At 43.4% G+C, this 18,641-nt stretch overlaps 1 protein-coding gene across 3 annotated transcripts in view; it reads left to right on the top strand.

Annotated features, from left to right (window-relative positions):
- The window catches only part of trh (PAS domain-containing protein trachealess), a 602,053-nt gene that overhangs the window by 277,710 nt on the left and 305,702 nt on the right, over positions 1 to 18,641 (top strand). The window lies entirely within an intron of this gene.

Below are 18,641 nucleotides of genomic sequence, written 5' to 3'. Positions count from 1 at the left end.
AAGAAGAAGGACTGGTGGGCTGATTGGTATGACATTTACACAGTAGCGCAGAAGCACGTGGACGAAAGAAAAAGACGGGACACAGCGTCGTGTCCCGTCTTTTTCTTTCGTCCACGTGCTTCTGCGCTACTGTGTAAACAAACTCTGCCTTCACTCATTTGGCGGAAAAGAGTGGATTACTGGTGTGTCGTCGGCACCCTGCTTTTAAGACCGCCACATCACAATGACGTTCGGGAGGTGAGGTGTTGGCGCGAAATAAAAATAAATGAAACTTGTGTTCATTTTCTCCGGTGATAAAGCAGGTACCTATTCTGTCAAAGCAATGAAAATATTAAAGGTTTGAGAGGAGGTATTAGCTGCCTAAACTGATTTACTGTTGCTCTTAGCCTTCTCCTTGAATATTGATTCCTCTGCGGGAAAGAGAGAGAGAGAGAGAGACGCATTTTTTGACACACACACACACACACGTGCGCGCGCGCGCACGGGAAGCGGCTATCACCACTGTCGTGGAAAGAGAGGGAAAGTCTGAACTCTTTCTCGTTGCGTTCTTCTATGCATGAGTTCTTAAGACAACAAGCTGCACTAAGGGGAACTTGGACATTTCAGACACCTCTAGCGCTTAGGCATGAAAAGAGACAGCTTAAAGGAAGAAAATAATACATAAAGTCGTGTTTTGTTTTGTTCCTCCAAGATGTTTCTATTTTTGTCGTGAGCGCTGAACGTGTCTCAAATGTTCTGTACACGAGACACTCACGAAATCAGCCTCCTATTCTCCTCCTCTATTCTTTCTCTCCAAACAATAAAATGACAACACCGCGCCAGGAACGTTCTTCAGCAGCCGACGCCTTAATGAGACGTGTTCCCGAGTGCTGATGGATGAGGGGTGCCTTGACAGGGAGTGCTGTAAGCCGAGGGCCTCCTCCGCAGCCGCGTACAAGGACGGCTACGGTGGGGCGCCACGTCCAATTAACGTCGCTGATAGATTCGACACGCACGCACATGACGCCCCGTTTAGCGCGCGTGTGTTTTTCACTTTCGAGGCAGGTGGCACAGTTCTCCACGATCCACCGACAGCTGGATGACTCGCGGTATCGCGTCCCAACAAACCGACTGCGTACGGTCTAGTATATAGGGGAAGTGATCGAGCGGGGGACTTTCTCACTGAAAAGGGGACGAACTTCCGCTTTTCATTATTTCATTTTTAATCGTTATAACGCTCGTGCAAAAGAACGCAGAAGCGCAGCATATAGCCTAAACATGGTTGAAGAAACGGGATGTTGAATTTGGTACAACCACGGACTTTTTGAACCATGCATGTAGGTGACGTTCATCATCGTCCGACACACAGAAAGTCGTCTACGTATATTATACTGGTGAAGAAGTACCGGGGTCATCGAGACAATGCCGTCGATTTACGTAAATTGGTCAACACACCGCACGAATGACTGACTTCTAATGCTTGTTTCGCAATTACAGTATACGAAAGCCATGATGAAGAGTGAAACCCAGGTAGCCGACCCAGTCTCACAGCATGTTTTGCGAAACCAACAGCAGCAAATGGAGCGACAACGAGAGCTCCTGACTCAATTTCCTATAGCGCCAAGTGGCTCGCGTCTGCGGCCAAACATAAGTTACTACCGCGCTTTATAAAACAGTATAAGTAATGAGTACATGTCTGCTCAGTAATTTGTACGTGAGCATGTGCTAGTGAGCGACACCACAGAGCTAAAATTACTGTGATACTGAACCCTGACGTATGTAAATACATTACCTAAGCTCCAAAGCTCAAGGGAGTTTAATTGTCAATATAGATTGGGCACCTTAGCAATCATGCAATTGAGGAAGTCTTTTTCTGACTCTGTTTTTTCGACATGCATGTGTGCGATACCATACACTGTAAACGCAAATGAGCCGAAAAGGGCATATTAAGGGATGTCACCTCCCTTGAGACTACGTGCCTGAAAACCGTGCTCCCTTACAGTGGTGCAGAAATGTTCAGCGTCCTCCATTTTGCTCCCTCGCAAAATGGGGATGAAAGAAGGAGAAAGAACCTCAATTCTACATCCTTATTAAGAGGGAGTTTCGAAGATAGAGGCCTCCCTTTAGCGTAAACGGAGTTCTCTGTTTCCTATTTTATGCGTTATTTTATTTTAGTATACACATCTGTGAGAAGGAGACGAGAAAGGAGAGATATATTGTCCAAGTGGTTGCTTTTCTTTCTTTTAATTCTGCAAATTTATACATTTCCAGAGTGCAAGCCAGCTTATTTAGGGCGATATAAAAGACGATTTGTTCGTCTCGTTGATCACAATGTCCTGTCGCGCTGCCAGAACCACCGGTCGGCACCTGACGACCTGACTTCGGAAGCGCGACCATGCAAAACTTCGACGGCTTCGGCCGTAGAATGTCGTCGCTTCTGTTTGTTTTCCCATCAACTAAAAGTGAAACTGAAGGCAAAGCCCTCGAAGCGCCACTGTCGTCGGCGCCGGTGACGGCACCTGTTTTGCTCTTCGTAGTTCTGCGCGTGTGTCTATGTGCGTTCTTACGAGAGAATTACGGCGGCCGTCGGAGAGTGTTGCGTGTAATATGTGGAACCTCACAAGAATACCTGCCCTCTGCGCAGCACGGCGGTGATCGGCCACCGCGTAGCCATCGCCTTGTGATCTGTGTACTACAATACACTTTTGTGGTTCGCGCGGCCGTGCTCGGGCATTCCCTACTGCGCCACGATATGAAAGCGGCTAGTGAAACCTCGCCCACAGTCCTCACAATATCGGAGCGCGTACGGTGTGGACTGCTTTCGAAACGGCGCGTTTCGGATTACCGCTTGCCCCGTTGCCTCATGTTTCACGCGGCCTTATATATTCAGCTGCGGTGGTGAGTACGGCGCGGACCCATTGCGTAATGCACATAATGCTCACACCTTTTATGCTGCGGTGTTGAGACCCGTCGGTCCGCTGAAGAAAACTCAAGGAGCTAGTGCCGCACGAAAAAGAGACATTGTTTTGTTTCTTTCAATTTCTCCCGTTTTTACGTGCCGGAACCACGATCTGATTACGAGGCACGCCGCATGCAGTTGGGGACTTGGGATTAATATTGATCTCCTGGGGTTCTTTACCGTGCACAGCCACGGCACGCGGGCATTCTTGCACGCCACCGCATCGAAGTGCGGCCGCCGTGGCCAGGATTTGATCCTGCGACCTCGTGCTTAATTAATACTAAGCACAACGCCAAGGACACATAGCAACCACGGCGGGTCAAAGAGTGTTGTATTTTCGTCATGAGGTGTGTTTGATAACCATTCCCTAAGTGTCGATATAGGTTGCGACAGCGATTTGTGTCACAGCAACATTATTTCTAAGGCGGCAAATTACTGTTATGCAGCATGAACAATGCAAACAGCCAGCCTGTTTCTGTGTTAAATGGAGGCATGCAGTGTGTGCACACAATTATGTTCATTTTATCAGTTTTGTGAAATAAGCTTAAAACTGCATGCATGCATTTTCACTGGGAAATCTGTACCAGCACTTTCTTGTACCAAATTGTCTATGCACAGAAGTTTGTGCATTAGAAATAAATTTCAGGCAGTTACAGCATACAATTTCTTTTTCTTAATTAATAAAGGGAAAATCAGACATCCACCCTTTCATAGCAATTGCTACAAAGGAAGCTAGCCCATACGGGTTCCTCGAAAGAAAAGCCTTAGAGTTGAAGAAAAATTCGTCCTGGTCCGGGACTCGAACCCGGGATCACCGCCTTTCCGGGGCAGCCGCTCTACCATCTGAGCTAACCAGGCGGCTAGCAGATGGCAGGGCGAAGTCGAATTTGTCGACAACATACGAAGCAAAGACAAGTGTTTGACGTAGTAGTTCAGCAGAACTAAAGTCTGCAGAACATGTCTAAAGTGAGCTCCATCATCAGGGCAGTTAGGGCTCCCAAAATCACAAGTGCCAAAAATCTGGAGGCTCTTGGTATTCACAACACATATGAAGAACATGCCGCAGCAGTGGTCACGCCTCAGACAGAACGTCTGAATTCGACAAAACAAGGAAAGGCCTTATTGCAAAAGGTGGGATATCCCATGAGAGCGCAGTATGGCTGGGAAAAAACAGTTTCGCTACCCAGACAAACAAGAGAGAAAATTCTAGTTTCACCAATCCCAAAGAATATGAGCACGGAACACCACCAAAGCAGGAAAGCGCAATCAAAGGCTTTACTAAAGAAGTATGAAAGAAATCCAGACATATACTACACAAATGCGTGTAGAGTGGCAGCAGACAAATTCACAATAGTGGCCTTCAATCGGTTCACAGTGATAACAACCTCCATTCGTAACCCTTCAACCTATACCATGGATGCAGCAGCCATAGCACTGGCCTTTCGAGGTGCAGACAGACAGACAGACAAAGAACTTTAATGACAAGGTCCTGAGAAGCTTTGCCCTAGGGCAGAGCTGCGGGCTGCTCCCACGTGGGGACTGTTAGGCCGAGCCTAACTGCCGCATCGTGGGCTCTCTGGACAGCCTAAGTTTGACGTGCATATTCTGAACGTTAAGAGACAGGAAGATAGTGGTATGGATTAGAAAGAAAACGAGGACAGCTGATATTCTAATTGTCATTAAGTAAAATAAGTGGAGCTGGGCAGGCCATGTAGTGGGTAGCCTAAGTTTGACGTGCATATTCTGAGCTCCGGATGGCAGAGCTCCCAAAAGAAACAATCTGCATTGGCTATGGTGTACCTCTAAGGCAGCATGCTGTTCGTTAATGACGGGTACCGTCCCACGCAAAACTCACAGAATTGCACCAGGTGGTAATTTGGGGCCCGGCGCATTCTGGACTCGAGGGAAATGAGAGGGCAGACCGACTGCTCTAGTTGGTCCTTTCAAGGAACCCCCCTTGACCCACGTGACACCTTCGAAAACCAGGAAAAAGAGAGACAAAAATACAGGCGTGCGCACCCCAACCTTATGGGAGAACAGGCCAGGGATTAGTGCTGTGTACAGACTAACACATATCTACGCCTACAAATACTCAGTAAGATACACTCTGCATTCTATGAAAGTATGTGTTCTTGGTGCGGGGAGCTGCCAACTCTTGCCCACGTAACATGAATGTATAAACTACAGTCTCCAAATTCCAATTCGCCCCTTACGACGCAAGTGCCAAGTAACAGACAATGGAATGTTTGGCTTGCTAGTGAAGATGCAGAGAGCCAGAGAGCTCTTCTTGATCAAGCCCAGCAAACCACAGAGACCAGTGGAGCCATGGACTGAGGGACGCACCGACCGCCCAAACCACTAAGAGAAATAAAGTTTATAATACTACTACTTGCCCTTAGTGTTATCAGCCATCAAGTTTACGTGCAATTACATATGAGCCACATGTCACTTGATTCACTCAGTTTCCATCCAGAAAATGCACTCTTTGTTGGAGGGCATGCATGATTGATTGTTTATGTGCAACTTTTTTTGCCACAGAAGGGCATGTAATATGGAAACCGACGTAAACATTAATACACTCTGCAGCAACTTGTTCTGAATTGAACTTTTAAAAATAAAGAGCAGTTTCAATAAATGACAACATGAGTTTGTTTTTTTATCTCACTGAGTAGTGTGCTACCGTCTGGGTTTTTTTTTATTCCACGTGGTAGAGGTGTGTGGCTGTCATTGTATTGCTTTTAAGCTTCTGCAATAAGTGTGCTTCTGGCACCTGGGACAAATTCTCAAAGCAAATATGTTTCAGGTAATTGTGAATTCTATTCAAACATGACACACATATTGCTGTATTTGTCTTGGAAAATTTATTCAGGCAAGCAGCTTTTATAGCTTCAGTAAATTATTCATTGTGGCAAATTCAGCTGACCCTTTTCAAGACTAACCATTAATTTTACAGCAGTGGCTTTCTATAATTCTAGTATTCAGTGTGTATACTGCTTCTTTTCAGGTATGTTAACATCATACAAGTCTGCATTCCTAAGAACTTAAACAGCCAGAGGCCACATTGCAAAGACGGGGATCTGGGTATCAAGAAAAAAAAATCGATAATGAAGGTAGCAAGAAGTACTCACAAGCAAATGCTTATTGTCAGAGGGATGCAAGAATAATACAGCCCATGCAGGGGGTGCATGAAAGCCAGACAATAGCCACAAAAAACAAAGCCTACTCATATGTCACAGCCATTTTAATCAAAAATACATTTAACTCCAGTGCACGCATAATGAAGCCTTGCTAGTTATGTCAATTTACTAGCATTACCACCCAGTACTGCTGTGCTCCTGAATGGTGGTTCACGTTTGCAGGCAGCAATAGGTGCAGCGACATCCATCATTCGTGCATCACTCATTTTGGACAATACACACCTTGCTGCAAGGAAATGGAGCCACAGTATAGCTTTCTAACAATTCTTGGCAATTAGTTTGAGAGAGGCATTTCCAACCACACCAGACTAGACCGGCATTGCCTTGCAGCATGCTCGACACCGGGAACGTAACTTCTTGCCTCCAAACCCAAAATTTCTGTTTACCTGGCATAAGATGATGTGCAGACAATCCTCACCTGCCCCCTGCCTTCCTCGCCTCCCCCCCCCCCCCCCATAACACATGTACAAAAATATTCCTGGCTACGGCACTGGTCCTTGTTACAAGAAATAGAAGTACAGATCCTTGCTCTCAATGTTCGCCAATCTGGAACACGATAAAATTGGCTAGGCAAAGTAAAGAAGACACCAATGTCAACCTTCCAGCTGATATGAAGGATTGCTTCAAAATATGGAGGGGCATGTACCGAAGTAGCCAGTAATGCTGTTTGGTCTGCACTCCAGCCACGTATTATTTATCAGGCTCAGTTTTACTGGCTCTCACCGAAGCAGAAGGACCAGATTGAGATCATTATTCAGAATGGGATGAGGGCAATAGCTGCTCTCCCTCTGTTCACTCAAGAACATGCCCAGGTGAATACCATGGCAGCGTTGTTGATTCAATGGGAATGAGCATGTGAATTAAAGAGGTTGCATGTTGCAGTCACTTCTGATTGCTTGGGTGCAAGAACAGACTTAAGGCTATGTCATGGCTGTACACTGATGTTCCTTTGGACCAATGTATTTTGTACAGACGCTGCTATTACAGGAGATGGAAGCATAGTATGAGTACTACCGTCTTTATAAAAATAAGGAATATACAATGGATGTCTGCAACTCTACTTGAGCTTCATACCATACATGAAAAGAGTCTGCAGAGCAGGGCTGGTAGGCGATAGTCATACATGACACCAATGAGGCAGCCTCATTTTTATCAAACATCGCCCAAATACAGACACACACCAATTCCTTGAGTGTCATTTAACAGCTGAAGCAAGACAGTAAAGCCACATAGCTTTGTGAGAGGATACACAAGCTTCACAACTACTCACTTTTAATGCTTGCTTACACTAGGTACAGGCCTCTTTCACATCTCTGGCCTTTTCAATGCCATGGCAGATAACAAAGCACACAACAACATCAACGACATGTATCTACCTGCACCTTTTGTGCCAGGCTCACTTACCATCTTTCTACCCCGGAAAGTTTGCTCTGATGCGACACATGCTTTTACACTCAAATTCGACAGCCTTTGCTGCATCAATTTTGCCAGCACTGTCAAGGACACAGTATTCGTAACTGCAATTTATCATCAGGAAATACGTAATTTTAATAATGTGAAAGCAGGCATTTTGACTCACTTATTATGAATGGAAAGAAATGTCACTGCTGCCTGAATGAAGAGAGTAATCTTCTGCAGTTGTAGAGAGTCAGTGTAGCTTCATGCAATACTGTTTCACAGCAAGTTTGTACAAAGGATCATTACAGGCAGGGAATTATAGGCCTAATTGTGCTTTTCACTTGCTCTGAATGTGACCTTAAACAAAGCATTGTGTGTAAAAAGGGCAAATGTTCTTTGAAATGGAGCATCTATCAGCAAGTAGAATTTTGCCTTTTTAGACTTTTTAGCATCCATGGTGGAGAGATTAAATTGCCAGTGTATCTCTATAAGTCATGCCTCTAAAGATGCACTTGGCGTTTAGGAAGGTAAATTTTTTTGACCAGGGAGGGACATACGGAAAAAACTTTAGTGAGAGAAGCATCTGCAAGGTTGCCAGCCTGGACTCGGGCCACCCGGGCATTATGTGCGGTGAGGCATAGCCTTTCCACCGCTGCCCGGGCCCACTGGATAGCCCATAGTTGGTTGTGTAGTTCTGAGCTAGTCAGAGGGCTTAGCCATCGCTCCTCGAGAAGGCCTGGTTCTATCTTGTCCTCTACATATACTGATCTGATCTGTGCGCACTTCCATAAGATGTGTGCCATGTCTGCGTGTTTGTGCTTGCAGAGCTTGCAGCTCGTGTCTGAGTATTGTGTTGAATTTAATCTGTTTAAATGTACTGGGTTTTGGAACGTTCCGATTTGCAACCTTCTCCAATCTGTTTCTTGAGACCTGTCGAGTTGTTTGCGGTGTTGTGGGTATGTTTCTCTTTGTTTCGTATAGTGTGTCAGTATGTCGTGGTACCTGACCAGTCTGTCCCTGTTGTCTCGTATTGCTACTTTGTTGTCGTCGCCTCCCCGCAGTCCTTCCTCTTTCCCTGGGGGCTGCGGGATGTTGGGCTGTCACTGTCCGAGCCGCAGTGAGTTCTCGCGCAGCTCGATGGGCCTCCTCGTGAGAATGGGAGGGCTATTCATGGTTACTTCTCCCTTATGTGCCGGGATCCATTTGAGGTATTTGGGTCATGTCAGAGAAACACAAATGTATTGTTCCAAAATGGTACAGTGTTACTTTGCTGTTAGAAAGGTGATTCAGAAGAGCTCTCTAACTCCATTGACTAAATTTTCAGAGGTGATTGCAGTGGGTGATTTCCCTGTTACTCTGGTATTGCTAGTCTGGTGCTTACGGTTGGTGATATACAGAGCATACCAGTCTTGGAGCTCAACTTTCAAGAGCCAAGAGGCATGTCATGGGTGATTAAATCATGTATTTTCTCAGTCAGATGGAATTGTCACATTAAAACTGTGTACAAGCATTTCATCATCAGTACAGCTGTGAAAAGGTGGTAGTTTTTTGTAGTATAGCCTCCAAAATGCCTGACCAGTGGCGTTCTTTGTTGAGCCGACCATTCAGGCCTCCCCACAAGCTAAATTGTGGACACCACAGGTAGTATCTCCTCCATGCTGGGTTACGAGTTTATTAGGCTTTTTTTAACAAACAATTAATTTATTCTTTATTTTTGCTGTCATTTTGATGGCCTGTCTATGCTTCTTGTTTTCAAAGGCTATAATATTTTCATTATTGTGGCCTTCAATGTTTAAAACTGTAATATCCCATATAATCCACCGCGATTACTCGTAAGAGAGAAATCAATATAGAACAAACAGTAGATGTGGGCAAATATATATGCATTAATTGACTTGAACAGTCACCTGCGAAGGCCTAAAGTCAGGTTGCTCAATGGATCGAATAATCTCAGTTGGAGAGCAGCACTGAGTGTGTTGATATGCCTCTCACTCATCCAGTATACGTAAATGCATGCCTAACCAAGACACTTTCAGACTTTAGTAAAATAATTAAGTTAATATGTTGTGTAACACTGTTCAGTTGAGACTGTGAATGGAACTGTTATTAAAATAAGCAAGCTAGAGACAACTATTGCAGTGTTTAATGCAGTGTTTGTAATTCGTGGTAAGTGCAGCATGATATTGCAAAAGAACATAAATAATGCTCATCTCAATGTTTCTATCTATGCCTTTCATTTATCTCTTTGTCTCTTTGAAATTAAGCAGCAGGGCATAACACAAGCACTGCTGCTTACGTTTATAATGGAGACATCAGTGGGTTTCAGACAGAGCCAACTCCTGTCCCTTATGCACATATGTTTTGCACATATGCAATATGTACGATACTGTACATATATGCCGCGCTCATCATTCGTCTACACGCTAATAGGAAGTTCGTTTATAGTTGTGTGCGAGAAAAATACTAAAGATCATTTCATCGGCATGTCGTCGGCGAGCAATATATATCTCATGAGAGCCTCTCAACTGTACGTGCCAATTCGACCGAGTCATACATACATACGGCGCGATTCGGCATACACGAACCTATATTGAGGGCCAGTATATCACATGGATTCCTTTCTCGGGGTTACCATTGTTGTTATTACCTACCGTGCATATAAACGACCTATCGGTGATAGCGTACGCGCAGCACCGTAAGGACGGCACCTCGATCCGGCCTGCCTGCTCTATCGCCGACGACGTCGCAGGAAAATATATATATATATATATATATATATATATATATATATATATATATATATATATATATATATATATATATATATATATACATATATTGGCTTTAAGCATAACCGTCGGAATAAAGTGATCGCAATCGCACCTACTGTGTAACACAATAAGAAAAACAAAGCGAATGCCAATTAACAGAGCTGCGATGCGGAAGCGGCCGACGTTTCACGTACCGTCAACACGCTAACTTAATTGTTGACAAAACATGATTTTACGACTAGCGCTGGCCACACAGGAAGCGTTGTCGGCCGCATATGCCAAACTCGGTCCGAAGACGCTCGGGGCTCGGGGCGGGCAAGCAATTACTCGGGCCCGGGCCGGGCTTGGACCTAGGAGCGTCTAGCCGGGGAACATTCACTGGCGACAGCAGGGAAGTCAGCGAGTCGCTGAAAGTTCTTGCGCGAGCGGAACGCAAGCGAAATTCAAATATGTTCATTTCGACTACATATTTACAATATCCACCGTCTACAATCGGGCAGCGCGAAGCATTGGGCCTCGCAACAGCTACGCAGTTAATCTAAGAACCCTCGGGCTAATCACAGGTCATATATCGAACCCCGCGTCGTAATAATGGGCTATTTTCCCACGCCCTTCACCTGCGGACTTCCCTCACGCAGCGAGCATACCATCCAAAAGTCAATCTATTATTGCTCGGCCGGCATCGCGCACGGCGGACGTGAGGCGGCACACACGGGCGGCACACAACGACGGAAGCTTTGCCCAAGCCGGATTAGCAAACGGCGAGAAACTGCCGTATTGTAATAAGTCGTGGTTATCAGCGCGTGAAATGACAAGGAATAGCTCGATCATAACCTACGCTTATCCATACCGGCCTAGTCGCTGCGGTCGCGGATATGACACATAGCGTTACAGAAAGGTGTTCACAACGCATTAACAGCCCTGCTCGAGTATTTAATAACATTTTCTACTCATCGGACCTTTGCGCTAGCTGTTACCAAAACTAAGATAAATCCTAAGCAATTCGCCCGCCTTGCAGTCTTGCTGACATAATGTGACTGGTGAAAGTTATTCTATATGCATGCACATAAATCGTATTCACATGTGCATATGTTGATTGTTTACTTCAGCATGAAAAAAAAATATGCTCCATCTGTATAATTTCACATAATTACATTTTCCTTCCTTTCTTTCCTTTTCTTTTACTGTTGTGGTGGGTTGAGTACAATGTACAAACAAAATATTTATGTCACTTTTGCACTACTCCATCACTTAGGAACAGCAAATCAGCAATCAGGACAGATATACTAATTTTCTTATTATTTTTAAAATTTGTATTCGTTATGAGACAGATCACACTTAGCTTGCTTGCTTTATAACAAGCTCTTGGTCAACGACGACACGTATGTTTGGGACTCTGAAGTAAACTGTGCAGTGCATCTGTCTCGGCATTCTTTGAAATGACAAGCCAAACCTTCATCTTCTGCAAGTGTGGAAACAAACAGTTTATGCAACCACACACCCATAACACTTCTACAAACCTGTCATTCTTATACACAAATGGTTGAAGAGTGATGTCAAAATATATGTCACTTTCATCACTCATTGATTCATGCGCGACATCTCTTGTACTAATCAAGACTTGGCTAAACGATACCATCTCCAATAAAATTTTTCTTTCCACATCTGCATACAATACTTTTTGTTGCGAATGATGCAACTGCATAGAAGGTGGCATGCTCATAACTTTAAAAAAATAATTTCTTGCAGTTCACTGGCGTTCGTTCATTCGTAGAGCACATTTTCATTTCACTTCAATGCTCAAGCAGAATGTTATCATAAGCACATACTACTGCCCTCCAGATGTAAATTAAGCATTTTCAAGCGAGTTTCAAAACATTCTAAATGAAGTGCATATGCTATTTTGGCATTCTACTCTGATCATTTATGGCAATTTTAATTTCTCCGTTATTAACTGGACAACAGAATCTGTCGCAGCTGCTCATGCTCAATAGCACGTTTTCCTTCATTCCTGTCTACACTTCCCATTACCTCAACTCATTACTCTCCCAACCTGTTCATCATGTGCATTGGCCAATATTCTAGATCTCATCAGAGGTAGACAAATTAACATTCAAATATGCAAAGCCATCAAAATCGCCCTGGGCCTACCATCTATGGCTTCGACTACGAGACTTCTCAAGATGGGCATACACAACCCTTGGCAAGAATTAGCAAGCTCATAAAGCCAGTCAGTTAGAATGACTTAACCTCACGCCCACCGGGAGATCAGTGCTGCAACGGCCGAGCTGCGGTGAAACCTTTATAAGCCACCATGGACCGAAAAGGAAGAATTCCTCCAAACATCCGCAAATCCCTGTGCAAAGCACCAATCACACGCAACATGCACCTCACGTACAACAAGACAAGAAGACAAACCCGAGTGGATGCCCTACGGCGAAGACACAAGCAAGATCTGGACGCCAGATACATCGACGCAGCCAAATACCCGCAATGAAATGCTTACACCCTGAACGTCGTAGATTCTCAGGGTAGAGAGCTAGCGTGTGCCGGGTCCATGCACAAAACCCTGAGACTTCAGAAGAGACTGCAATCACCCTAGCAACTACCACGTGCAAGGACGCAGCTATCGTTTTTTCTTATTCTGAAGCAGCTGTCACGAACTACGCTAAGGGTCATGTGTCGACAGAAGCACTAAAGATATTGAAGCACAACAGCACTCTGATCCCCTACACCTGCGTGACCTGGGTTCCTGGGCATGACGGGCTGGAGGGGAACGAAGCAGCACATGTCGCGGCCCGAGGCCACACCTGCCGGCCCAACCCTTCCTACTCTCAAGATGCCCGGTCTGCGTCAGCAGGAGCAGAGACCGTACCCGTCACCTACTCAGAGATCCTTCAACATCACAGGGTGGAATGCAGGGTGTAGCTACCACCTCACCCAAACCTCACCAAAGAAAAAAGTACCACACTCGGAAGACTACAGAGTAACACTTACACCCACGGAATACTCATGCACAGACTATACCCAATGCTACAAGGATACCACTGCCCAATGTGCGACTTACCAGACTCCTTGGCGCACCTGATTCTCGAGTGTCCATGGCATCTAAATACAGATGCATCGCCTTCACCGAAAGAATATAATGCTAGACAAGAAAGCGAAGACCTTATTGAAACGTGGGAGGCCAAGCTCGTCTCCGAGGGCCTGGAACAACAATGACACCTCGTCGCCAGGGCCAAGGAGTCAGCAAAGGCCAGAGGGTTCCTGGAATGAGGAGACCTCCCACCGAGAGTAGAACTGGGATTTAACCCGGATACTATTTCAAAAATAAATGTTTATTCCTCCTCCTCATCTCGACGAGCAATCCTCTAATCTGTTCCGGCATTACTCACCTGGACAGGCTGTCTGATCATGCAGTTATAGTAGGTCTGCTTGACTTATCTTTAACAAAAAAGAAAGCATGGCATGGCAAAGATGCATATTATGTGACAAAGAATGCCAGCTGCTACTAAAATCCACACGTCAGCAAGTTTACAGCTATGATTTATTATGAATAACAGTGATTATGGCACGTAGTAAACCCCTATTCACAGCCTGACATAATCCTAATTCTGGTGGTGACGTAGTTCCCGAGTTATAGTGTGTGCAGTCATTAAATGACATGTTTTGTTGAGTGTCCACCTGCGAAGAGATCACTGCATGCCCTGACTTCCCCATGCAATCTGACATGTCTGAAATTGTTATTAATGAGTCGGGCATTTTTACCTTACTAAACAGATTAAAAAATTCATTTACATCAGGTCACAGCAAATTTAATAACAAGCTACTCAAGAATGTGTCACAGTGTCTCGACATACCCCCCTGGGTCCATTCCTAAGACTAGTGAGTGGCTAAAGTCATCCCATTCTATAAATCCGGCGAGTGTTTCTCACCCCTTAACTATCAATGAAGATCAACCAGCACAATTTGCAAACTTATGGAACACATTATTATTTCACAAGTCATCGACTATTTCGAAGATCCCAGTTGAACATTCAACTACCAGCACAGGTTTTCATTTACATTACAACTTAACATCAAACCACCACATTTACTCCATCTTTGCAGCAGTTGGTCACTCTCTTGGCATCATCAAATGAAACCTAAAGCATGCTCTTGTCAACATACATAAACTTGCTTACACTACACTAATCCACACAAAGCTCGAATACTCATCACTAATATAGTACTCTGGCAGGTATACATTGTTGACGAGATTGCATTTGTTCGAAACTGGGCTGCTCACCTTCATATTTTCGAACTATTCATCTTACACTTGAGTGTCATCATTAAAAGCACGTACCGATTTACAAGCACTATCCCTTCGCCACAAATCAGTGCGTCTTTGCCTGCTTGACAAACTTTATAATCATACTTCCCTTCACAATAATTTCTTTCGGTCACCACCTGTCGTCTTTTCATGCCGGGATCACCACCTCAAATTCAAGTGCACATCATGTCACACGCTACAATATGCATGCTCTTTTACACCCTGCATCATCACTGAATGGAACTGCTTTCCCTCTGATATTGCCACAGAATCTGACACTAAAATTTTACGACGTGCTATGCACTGATAATTAGTTGCCTTTTTTATTACATTCTTGTTTAGTTATTTTTGTGAGTTACTAATAACTACCTGTATTAATACCGTAGTTCATGTGGGCATGCATATTTTCAACATTTGATTGTGCTGTGTGCATAACTTTCGTTTTGCAATTCCTTATGATTTCTTACACTCTGTTTCTTAATAGCTAAGCAATGTTAGCATACTTTTGTTCTGTACTTTGTCCTATTATTTATTGTAACTATTACTTTGTAATCTCATTTATGTTTGTACTCCTCCCTCCCTTGTTATGTAATGCGCTCAACTGAATGCCTTTAAGGGCACTATTGAGCACTGCAGCATTGCTACTTTGATGTAGCAGTGTTGTGAGGCATTTTGCCACCCCAGGTAAAGTTAACTACTGCACTCCTCTCCACTCTAGTACCAAATTCAGGCGCATCATACAAATAATTTTAAGGCACATTGTAAGGCATTGGTAACTAGTATGGGAAGAAAGTTGGTGCATGGGTTTCCAGGCATCACGTCATTGTTATTTCAAAAGTCAGTCATCCATAGTGCATTTGAAATTGGATATTTTACGGAATCCAACATTGTCCTTTGACCATTGATGAAATGTAGATGTTAAAGTGGGGTGAGGAACGACTAGGTGCGATGTGCCCATCTAGAGCTGCCAAACCTAAGTGGCCACCTGTTTCGCCTACAATACAAAATACCTCTGCTTGGTTGTGTTGCTGGTCAGATATAAAAATACAATACAAAATAACAGAAGGTGCTGCTGTGCCAATATATTCACAAAAGTCTTACATGATTTTACAGGTGCCATCCATTAGCATTAAAACATGGCCTGCACAACAAGCACAGTATCTTAAGTGGAAATCTTGCATACAGAAATGTAGAAACGTGTAAACAAGGCACCGTGCTAAAATTTGTCTTGTGAATTCCTACTGTGCCAACTGTGCAGATTGATGACATATAGTTCGATGTGGGAGCTGGCCCAATCCACATGTACACAAAGGAAAATGATTCACCTCTTAAATATGTGAAATGACGCCTAGGTAGGCACAATAAATTTTCAGCTCTGTATGCTTCAGTGTTATGCTAGAAGAAAACGTTTTTTTAGTGTGTTGCTGATTCACAATTATATACCAACTATGCGTATAGAAGAAGAATCTGCAATCTTTTAGGCTGTGTGTTAAAATACCATGTATACAAACCAAGGGAAAACATTGGGAAGGTGGGAGATGGAAATTCAAGAGGATGAGCAAAACGAGAACATGGTGAAAGCAGGAGCCAACATTTCAACAAGTGGGCTTGTCTTCTTCAAGACGGCATATGCTTTCCTCATCACAGTTACAGATATTAAGAATTAGTTCAGTTGATGCCCAGCCTGATACTGCGTGATTATACTGACACATATGCATACAATTGTTTGTCCTTTTTCTGTGGATTGCATTTCACCTACTAACAACTGAAAGATATCAGTCAACGCGAGATGAAAATAGTGTTGTACTTTGCGGAAGGTATATATGTATATATATATATATATATATATATATATATATATATATATATATATATATATATATATATATATATATATATATATATATATATATATATATATATATATATATATATATAGCACCAGTGATTATGTTACGACCTTTGACAAGTCATGTGACGCGCTTGACAAACCATGCTCACCGCTAGGTTGTGCTTTAAGTGGCACATGTTTTTTTGGGCACAGGTTTGACCAATAAAGAGTTAATGCTTTGAAGTGATGTTGCCAGTGTGTTATTCTACACTGTCACGACAACGCGACAATGCTCTGAAGTATATTTATTGATTTGACAGCAAGAATTCCATAGACATTCTCTGTGGCATGAAGGAAGGAGATGCAGATCTGAATCATTATCATAATTATATATACATATTATTACTGTATTAACCATTAATATATGTCGTTGTACTGTGCGGAAGTACAATACATAGTATACCGATAAACACAGTCAGTGCTCAAAGTTACCCGGGCCTGGAGAGAGTCCGTCCTCTCTTCCATTTTCTGAGCAACGGCTGGTCCCCGCCTTTGCAGGTCAACTGTAACACTGCGGCAACCATTCGACAAGCACTAAAAGTGATTTTATTTCCAGTAGTGCCTTCTGAGGGGAAATTCCAATTCTCCAATTTTTGGAATAATGACTTAAATAAATAACAACTCGGTTTACAACCTCTGTCTGAGCAGCGTGATCATGAATGCCTTAAATTGTTGCATAATCTAATTAACACCCCACGCTACTCATTAAAGAACAACTATCTGTGTCCTGATAAATTGAAACCTACTAGGAATAGCCACAAACTTAGCCTTTCACCATTTCAACCGCATATTAACCTATTTAAGTATAGCTTCTTTCCTCATACAATTGAAAAATGGAACTTCATTACTCCCAGGTGAAACTTGGTCAGTGCCTTTAGAGAAATTTTTGTTAAGTTAACTTGATTCATGCTGTGTTTTTTTATATTGATTGTATCTTTTATTTTGAAGGTATCATGTTTCTTAAGTTGCTGAAGTTGATTTGTGCAGAAGAATATTTTGTTATATACAGTGTACAAACCCACTCCTGTGATAGCCCAATTGGGCTGCAGTATGTGAAAATAAAAATAAATACATGAATAAGTGATTAATCAGCTGATACGGAATGAGCAAAAACAGGGCAACAGCCAGCTATATTGTCCTACTTCTGCATGCATTTCCCCAAGGCATTGCACATCACCACCCTTAATTGCTCGACTAATTAAGATTCTTGACACAGCTAGCATACTGTTTCATGAGTCAGTTGAGTGTGAACCTACCTGTTCGTGAATTATTGAAGGTTCACCTTCGTTTCTTAGTTTACAAATTAATTTTAATTTGTTTATTTTTGCATTACGAGTACAGTGCGCTACCATGCATGTATTTTGTACACTTTTGCAGTAAGCAGGTGTGAAACCATGAAATATATTCTTGTAGTGCCCTGTGGTTCTGGGTCCTTTCGGCTCCTCTTACTACCGGTACCACTAGCCGTTACCACCAGTGGTGCCGCCGTTATGTCGATACCGCTGAAGTGCTTTATTGAGCGATATGTGTGAACGTGACACGCGCGGCTTGCCCGTAAATCCGTGCGCGTGCGGCGTCAACAGAAACACGCCGCTTTTCTTTTTCTGGTGAAAATGGGGCACAACATCGAATAAACGAAGCTTTTCACAACACGTTTACAAACGGACAAACACGAAAGGATCACCAATCTGACTCATCATTGACATGTCTAATTGACCAACGATTTGGCGGCTGTCCATTGTATTAGTTAGGTTGTTAATTATGCTGTTTCTCACTGGTCACCCAAGCGAGACTGTACTAGTAATCATGCAAGCCGTTCGTTTTCTTGCATTTCGTGACTCGTCCGGCTCCTTTTGCCGACGAGAAGCAGCCTAATACTCGCTCCATCTCCAGCAACAATACTCTAGAGAACGAAATATTGTCCCTCTATTTAAACCCCATTCAACCAGGTTCAGTGCCCTCAATATTGAGCCACAATATGTAAGGAATATCGTTTAAAGGCCGCAGGCCAGCTGACAATGGACATAAATCGGAGGGGCCAAAGAAACTAGACTAAAACATTGTTTGCCGTGAGTATTTTCTAAACAGCATGTGCCTTATATCTTAAATAAATAAATAAATATAAAGAAATCTA

Source organism: Dermacentor albipictus, chromosome 7 (genome assembly GCF_038994185.2).
Source record: "Dermacentor albipictus isolate Rhodes 1998 colony chromosome 7, USDA_Dalb.pri_finalv2, whole genome shotgun sequence".
Taxonomy (NCBI): Eukaryota; Metazoa; Arthropoda; class Arachnida; order Ixodida; family Ixodidae; genus Dermacentor; species Dermacentor albipictus.
Note: the sequence above shows the minus strand (reverse complement) of the source record. Positions and strands in the feature narration are given on the sequence as shown.